The following is a 7,379-nucleotide window of genomic DNA, read 5'->3' on the forward strand; positions in this document are numbered from 1 at the left end:
AGGGGTTAAAGCTTGTACATTTATGAAATGTTATCATCTGTTCTCAATTATTAATTATTAATGCAATTCATTTAAAAAAATGTAAGGATTAAATTCCTTCCAGAATAACTGAAGCTTTGTCAATTCCAATGGTCAGTTTGACCCAGTGTGCTTACTATTACTTCTGCAACAATCTTTTTGAAAATGCAGACTTGGAGGATGGAAAGAATGAAGAAGAATGAAAAAAGACCACAAGGTCTGACACTTTGAATTCTTCCTTTCCCTCCTCTGGCTCATTTAAGGACTTTTCCCTTGTTCTTAGGAGTGCATTCCCCAGGAATGAAATAAGATCATTCCCTATTTTGCTCACCAAAGAGAGAAGAACGAAGCCAACGTCTGTTCCCCTTCTGTTCTGGCTTACAAAGCAAGACTTAATTCTTGGGGGACTCACCTGCTCCCAAAGGCATGTAGCAGTACCATAAATATTTCAGATACCGCCTGTATGCTGGGAAGCTGCAGGAGGCATTGGGGTCTCACTGGAACGAGATGCCTCCCCTGGGAAGTCCTGAGGTTATGCAGTGCCTAGCTGTGCTTACGGGGATAGCCGAGCTTTCTGTGTTGCTTATTAAAACTCAGACTACTTCTTACTCCTTTTAAATCTACATTTGGGGCTTCTTGTTAACTGTTCCTTTAGGATATTGTCAAAGTCTGATGCTACAAAGTCCAGTGTGTGCATTCCTTTACTTTTAGTCCAGTTTCCGCAGGAATGTGGCATGCAACTACAGCATTTGGAAGCTTTTGTGTCACCTATCTGCCAGCCCCTAGTAAATCTGTTAGCTACTTTTACCCAAATTCAGCAGAGAGCTAGAAGACTCATCTGTATTCATTTTCTACAAATCTCATGAAAATAAGCAGCCAGGGAGGCGAGGGGGGCACAGACATTGCTCCCCTGGCAGGAAAGGCTGCAGTGTGTGTGGAACCACAGTTAGGCATAAGAGAATCCACGTGGCAATTCGCCCTCAGATACAAATCATAGAAAATTAGGGTTCATTAACTCCACTGCTCATGGAACTACTGGTTTTAGGTAATATACCTACACTGGAAATTCAGATGGTAATAATATCTTTGCTAATTTATAGAGCATTAACACTTTTGTACACTAAGGTATATAAACAGCAAGACATATCGATCGCCTGATCCAGCTCCCATCAACATCAAAGGAATCTTTCCACCAAGTTAAGTGGGAGTTGGACTAGGCCCATCATAGTATTATCCATCATAAATATTTATAATAACAACATTAAAACATAATTTATTCTGTAAAAGACCCAAAAGCAGAAACAAAAGAAACATTTTAATCCAGTTTTAAATGCCATGGTAGATTTCATTTATACAAATAGCAGCATAAAAGGAAAACATAAATTCGTATTCATAAAGGCATAAATGAGTGTACCATAAGTGCAAGTAATGTTCACTTCCTTCACTACTCCTGCAACTTTATTATATTTTGGAAATGAAACTTTCCATTATGCTAGTTCTTGTTCAGTCACACTCTGCTTACAGAGGTGGTTTTCACTGAAGTACAAGATGGCCAAAGTTATTCTGCTGGATGGAAAATTAATGTGTATGAGGTACGGAATTCCATGACTCCTTTTTTAAAACATCTATATAAATTAACATGAAAATTTTCAGAAGACTTGGCTTTCATGGATTCGTCAAGTCCTACAGAGGCTTTGGTAAATGCCTCCACTGAGGAAATATTTCATATCCTCCAGTAGCCTGCTATTCCACCCACGAGAGCATTCATATGCTTTTGAACCTATGTTAAAGCTCAGCTAAGAAGCCATTAACTGTCCAGATTAGTCCTGTACAGGAAAATCCTGCATGGGGAAATGGAAATTCCATGGCAAGCTCCTAGCAGAGTTTCCGCTGTATTGTTCTGGTAGGGAGAAAAGAGGGGTTGTCTTCCCACAGAACGAGCAGTGGGCTCAGTCCAAGGGGCTCTCACAGGATTCATCAGGCTCTACATAAAACTTCTGTGTCTTCAGATTGCATTTTGGATCCTGATCTCCCAAAGAATTGTACTATCAAGTTCTCCCTCTCTAGTTGTTACTGCCCTAGAAGCAAAATTTGGAAGGTTGTTGAAATTTATGTAGTTTAAATGTGCTCAGGGCAAAGCTAATGTCAGTTAAGAACTTGTGCTGGTAGGTCTAGGTCTCTGGTTTTGCCTCTCTTCACGGCAAATCCTCAGTCCTATGAAAGAGCATCCAAAATAGGAGGAAAGTTCCTCAAAAGGAAACACTGTTTCCATCTATAGAATTCGTCCTGGGGTTATGTTTTTTTGCTACTGGAAAGTGTTTGGACTGCTTAAGCCTACATTAAGCTGCTGATCATTGTATCAGTATGTATGTGTGTTCACCAAATACTTTTTAAAAGGAAAAAAAGAAAGAGGTTTAAATATAAGCTATAGTTACAGGAATAGTTTCCAGTCCAGGAATGTGCCCTGACTGGATCCTGAATGAATAGCAGGGCAAGTGTGTAGGTTAGCCCTCCCCTCCCGTGTCCCTGCTCTTCTTGCCTCCACGAAAAGAAAGCACACACATAGGCCAGACCACAGCATGCCCCATCAAGTCCCCTGAACTGGGTAATCCTGGGTACCTGCTAGCACCCAAGTAAACCTTGATAGAGCCTGACTGACTTAGAAGACTAGATCCTGATTTCAAATCAATACAAGCATATAGGATTTTACACAAAGGGCATTAATCACCTATGTACCTTTGAAAATGTAAACTGTGTCTTGTTTAAGTCACAGGGCATGTAGGTTCTTCAATAGGATTTGTGAATACAGAACTTGAGCACCTTAATTAGCCAGGGCACTTTGGAAATTTTTAGATATCATTTCTCTGCTAGTGTACTTTTTTCAATCTATTATTGAATGAATTTATGATTCCCTTGCCTGTGATACAACTACAGTCTGTGAATTCTCAGAAGACAGAAATCTTAAGATCCAAATCTGTTTCCATTAAGGACACTATGAATTTTGGTGTTAATTAAATGGGACCAAGAGCAAGGTATATTGTCAATGAAATAGTGACCCTACAGTAAAAAAGCAGACTGCAACAGACAGTTGCAATTCTGTTTCTTCTGCAAAGATGGATCATTGATAAGAGATCTTTTGTTTCTAAAAGCTAGAGATACTACTGCTGATTTTAAAAGAACACTTAGTCTGTTCCAGTGTAGTTAATTTTTAATTAGTACTTTTCTTCCCTAACAGAAATTTTCTTCAGAAACTTAAATTATAAACCAAAGGTTTGTAAACTGTCGGACACTGACTGACACTGCTTCCAGTTTGCATAATATATTTCCTTTTTGACACTCCTTGTACTAAAATTAGTAGTTTGGCTCCTTGTTTCTTACCTGGTTTTCGCCTATATAGGGCAATTGGTTGGATAAAGTATTTTTGGATGATGATTTCTCCAGTAAAGTATGTCTTTGAAATCCTTTCAGGTTCACAACATGTATTATTTAACTTCATTATCCTTGAAATTAAGCATTAAAATATTTTCTACACACTGCTCTAGATTACTGTAGTAACCGTGTTTGGAGGAAGGAAGGAAAATATATTGCTACTTCTGTTTATTTCTTGAAATGAAAAGAAACCTGATTTTTTTTTTTTTTTAACATTCTCCAGACAAGCTCAGCTTGCTGAATGGCATGTATAAAATGATATCCAAAAAAATGGCATGTATAAAATGATATCCAAAAAAAATGAAGGTGAGGTATTTTGCTTAAAATGCAAGTATTTGAGATATTTATTCTAAGAGAAACACAACAACTGACTGCTGATTTTGCTTGAGGACCAATTAGTTGGGAGGAAAAGACTTTGGGGGGGGGGTGAAAAGTTAGGGCAGTAGTATTTAATTTAAAATATTTGTAAGCGGACTCCTATTTTACTTTTCTTGTCTGGCAGTAATTTTGAGAAAAGTTGTTTCCATAAGGAGATCACCATGTCCTGCAAAGAACTAAAGAAGACAGCATGCCACTCAGTGTTAGGAAACAGACAGCTGCATTACAGCTCGGTTTATCCAAAATGTGTCAGAAAAAGAGAAGACTGCTGTAGAGGAGACCTGACCTGCCACAAGAGAAGAGAGTAGAGAAACTGGATCAGATTATTACCAAAACAGCAAGAAATGAGACTGCATTAAATTAGTTAACCATGTCTATGAGTAACTTGCAACAGGTTTATCTGCTGGCGATTTATCACGAAAGATTATCAGAATGATCATTTTCTGAGGAAGGCAGGAATAGAAACGGAGCATTATGAATTCCTGATTTATTCTGGGTTGCAATGATTCTGTAAGTACTTAATGAAAGAGGCTTTACCTGGATAGTAGGAATGTAATGCAGTACCGTTTATTGTTTGTAGATTCCCCCTTATATTCCTACCTTTCTCTTATATTTTGTTAAGAAGTCTTGTTTACTATCATTCAGAGTGTATTTAAACTTCTTGTAGTGGCTTTGGTGAAAAGGAACTGACGTTACTCATTAAAAAGATTTTGGGAGGATGTCACCAAAACCATATAGAAACTGGTCACCAGTTTGGTTTGAATTTGCCAAGTAATTTTAGCAGAAATGTTTTTAAAATATCAAAAAGCAGTAATTGACATATATACAAAATGAATTGTTTCAACATATCAGTGTTTGTGTGTGTGACATAAAAGTCAAAGAAAAGAAGGGCTAGGCTCTGTAGTTAGATCATCTAGATGAGAAATGGGAGATGCATGCTGCGCTCCAGCTTCTCGAGAAGTTTTGAAATAGTGTTGCCGAAGAGTTGCACCATCCCCTCACTATTCCCTAACACACTATGAACGGGGCTTTCTCAATGTCTTTAGTTGATACTGTTCATTGCGAGAGGCCTATTTAGAAAAAGAGAGGTATAGAGAGAATATAGTGGTTGGTGGCTGGCAAAGGCATGAAACATCTGGGCTCAGACGTTGTGCTCTAATACAAAGTAAGTGGAGCGTCTCCATCTGGAGAGACTGAGGATTTGCCCAGAGTCATCTCTGCTGCGCCGTGGAAGCGCTGCTCAGGAAGGAGGACACTACAGGTTCAAGTCCTCTCAGGTAGAGGATCTCCTCACCTTTCCCCCCCTTCCTGGGCTGTCTGGTATGAGGAGAAGCCCTGTTAGTAATACCACTAGGAATCTAATTCTCCATCTCCCTGACTTTTATCACTGTGTACCTGAAAACTGAAACGCTTCAGAAATGGCAAACTAACCACAAATGCTACCAAGACATTTCAGCTTTAGAGGATCACAAATAAGATTTCCCCAGTCTGGAGGAATTGGGTTCCATTCAGTTTTCTGGATTTTAATCTTGGTGACAAGAAATAAAAATATTCAAATAGCCTTATTGTCTGTGTAATTGGTTTGACAGCTGAACCAAAAACACCCCCCAAAAAACCCCAAAAATAAACAAACAGAAAAAAAAAACTACAAAACCCCCTCAGAGTCTTTGCCCCCCCCCAAGCAAGGTTCTTTGTGTGATGCAGAGAAATGAGTGTCACCCTTTGAAGAAAAACTCCTTCAGATTGTGTTGAATAATTCATTTTCTGTTTTCTGACTGAATTTCATAACAGTTGGTTGACTTGTCAAGAATCCACGTGATAATGTAGTGCACATTTGGATACATGTAAAGATGTTCAGCTTTCTCATCTGCATTTCTGGGAGTATGAAAATTGTCTCATTATCCTTTAGATTTCCAGCCGACGTTTGCTAATGTAGGTGAATGGTCTCTGTGGCACAGTATTATCATTGCTGCCATACCTCCCGTATTTTAGAAGAATGTTATTGTTGCATTTGCTGCTGTGCGCTATTGTGTAAAATGAAGAGACTTAAACTAAAAATGTCATCTGTTGAGCACATATGCTTCTATTTCCAAAAATCTGGATAATTTAATTGTATTATCTAATACAAAATGTGCTTCATACAAAAAGTGGTGTTTGAACAAATTATTTTAATTAATACTGAATTTTAATGCATGTCATAAAATGTCTATTTTTCCCAGACAGAATATGCTGTTGTTCAGTGATGTGATACGGGTAAATTCATGTAAAAAGAGGATTTAGTCTATTAACTACTACTTTCACCAACTAGCAACATTCATTCTCCATCTTTTTGTGTGTTATGTATTTGGTAACAGAGGATGCTGTATACCAGACTGCATCTTCGGTCTCTGCTCTGAGCTAGTGTACTTTCTTCCTTTACTACTACTTCCTTTGTCTATTACCTCAATTTCTCTACTAAGGTTACACTTTGTTTATGAAAGCACAGTAAAATCCTTGTACTTTGCAAAGACTGCATTTAGAGTCTGGGCTAGGTTTCCATCTCTGGATGGAAAGTGCAGCATCAAAAAAAGTTCACTTAAATGAATGCTTTTTTCATTGCCTTCTGAGTCTAACAAAACTCATGCTCTGTCAAAATTGAAAAGGAAACTAATTTCAAAGATATGAAGGTGTAGGAGGAACTCTGCTGCCCTACAGAATTTACGCTGTGGCTGTTAGTTAAAGTGCCTGGGACGGTCGTAGCGGGTGTGGTAATGTGCAAAGACAGTGCTTCAAATAACTCCCAAAATCTCTGGCGGAACTTACATGTAACACAGCACAGTTAACTCAAGCAAGAAGTGAGCTTTCTTAAGTATCCAAGATACAGAAATATTTTGCAGAGGATTTTTTCCCCAGGTTCAATATAAATTCAGTTTCAATTTCATAGGTCTGTGTGAACGGAGATAGCTACAACTCTATGAAACCTGTAGAAATTTTGTGCTTTTAAACTTGCCTATCACAAACCTCTTCATAACAGTCCACATTTAGGAAAAAAAGAAAAAAAGAGAAGAAAGAAAAAAGAGAGGAGAGGAGAGGAGAGGAGAGGAGAGGAGAGGAGAGGAGAGGAGAGGAGAGGAGAGGAGAGGAGAGGAGAGGAGAGGAGAGGGAGAGAGAGAGGGAGAGGGAGAGGGAGAGGGAGAGGGAGAGGGAGAGGGAGAGGGAGAGCAATTCAAGCGAGGATGCTAAATAAGGTTGAGGAGGCTGCAGGTAGAATATTCACCCAGGTGAGAAGTGTCTTAGGGCTGCAAAGGCAGCTTACAGGTAGCTCCCCTAAGTGCCCAAGTTCCCATTGCTTTACACAGCATACTTCCCTGCATCTTAGTCTGTATTTAATAAGGCTTCCCTTAGGCCACAGGGGAGCTCCAGCTAATTAAAGAAGGATTTGTAGGTGTTTTCCCCAAAAGATCCCAGTACCTGACAGATGAGACTAGGGACCAGTGGCACCTTGAAGTGTGAAGGTAGCTGCACTACCCAAACAGTACAAAATTACCAGGTACGAACTTCCCTGTCACATCTTG

Source organism: Calonectris borealis, chromosome 3 (genome assembly GCF_964195595.1).
Source record: "Calonectris borealis chromosome 3, bCalBor7.hap1.2, whole genome shotgun sequence".
Classification (NCBI taxonomy): Eukaryota; Metazoa; Chordata; class Aves; order Procellariiformes; family Procellariidae; genus Calonectris; species Calonectris borealis.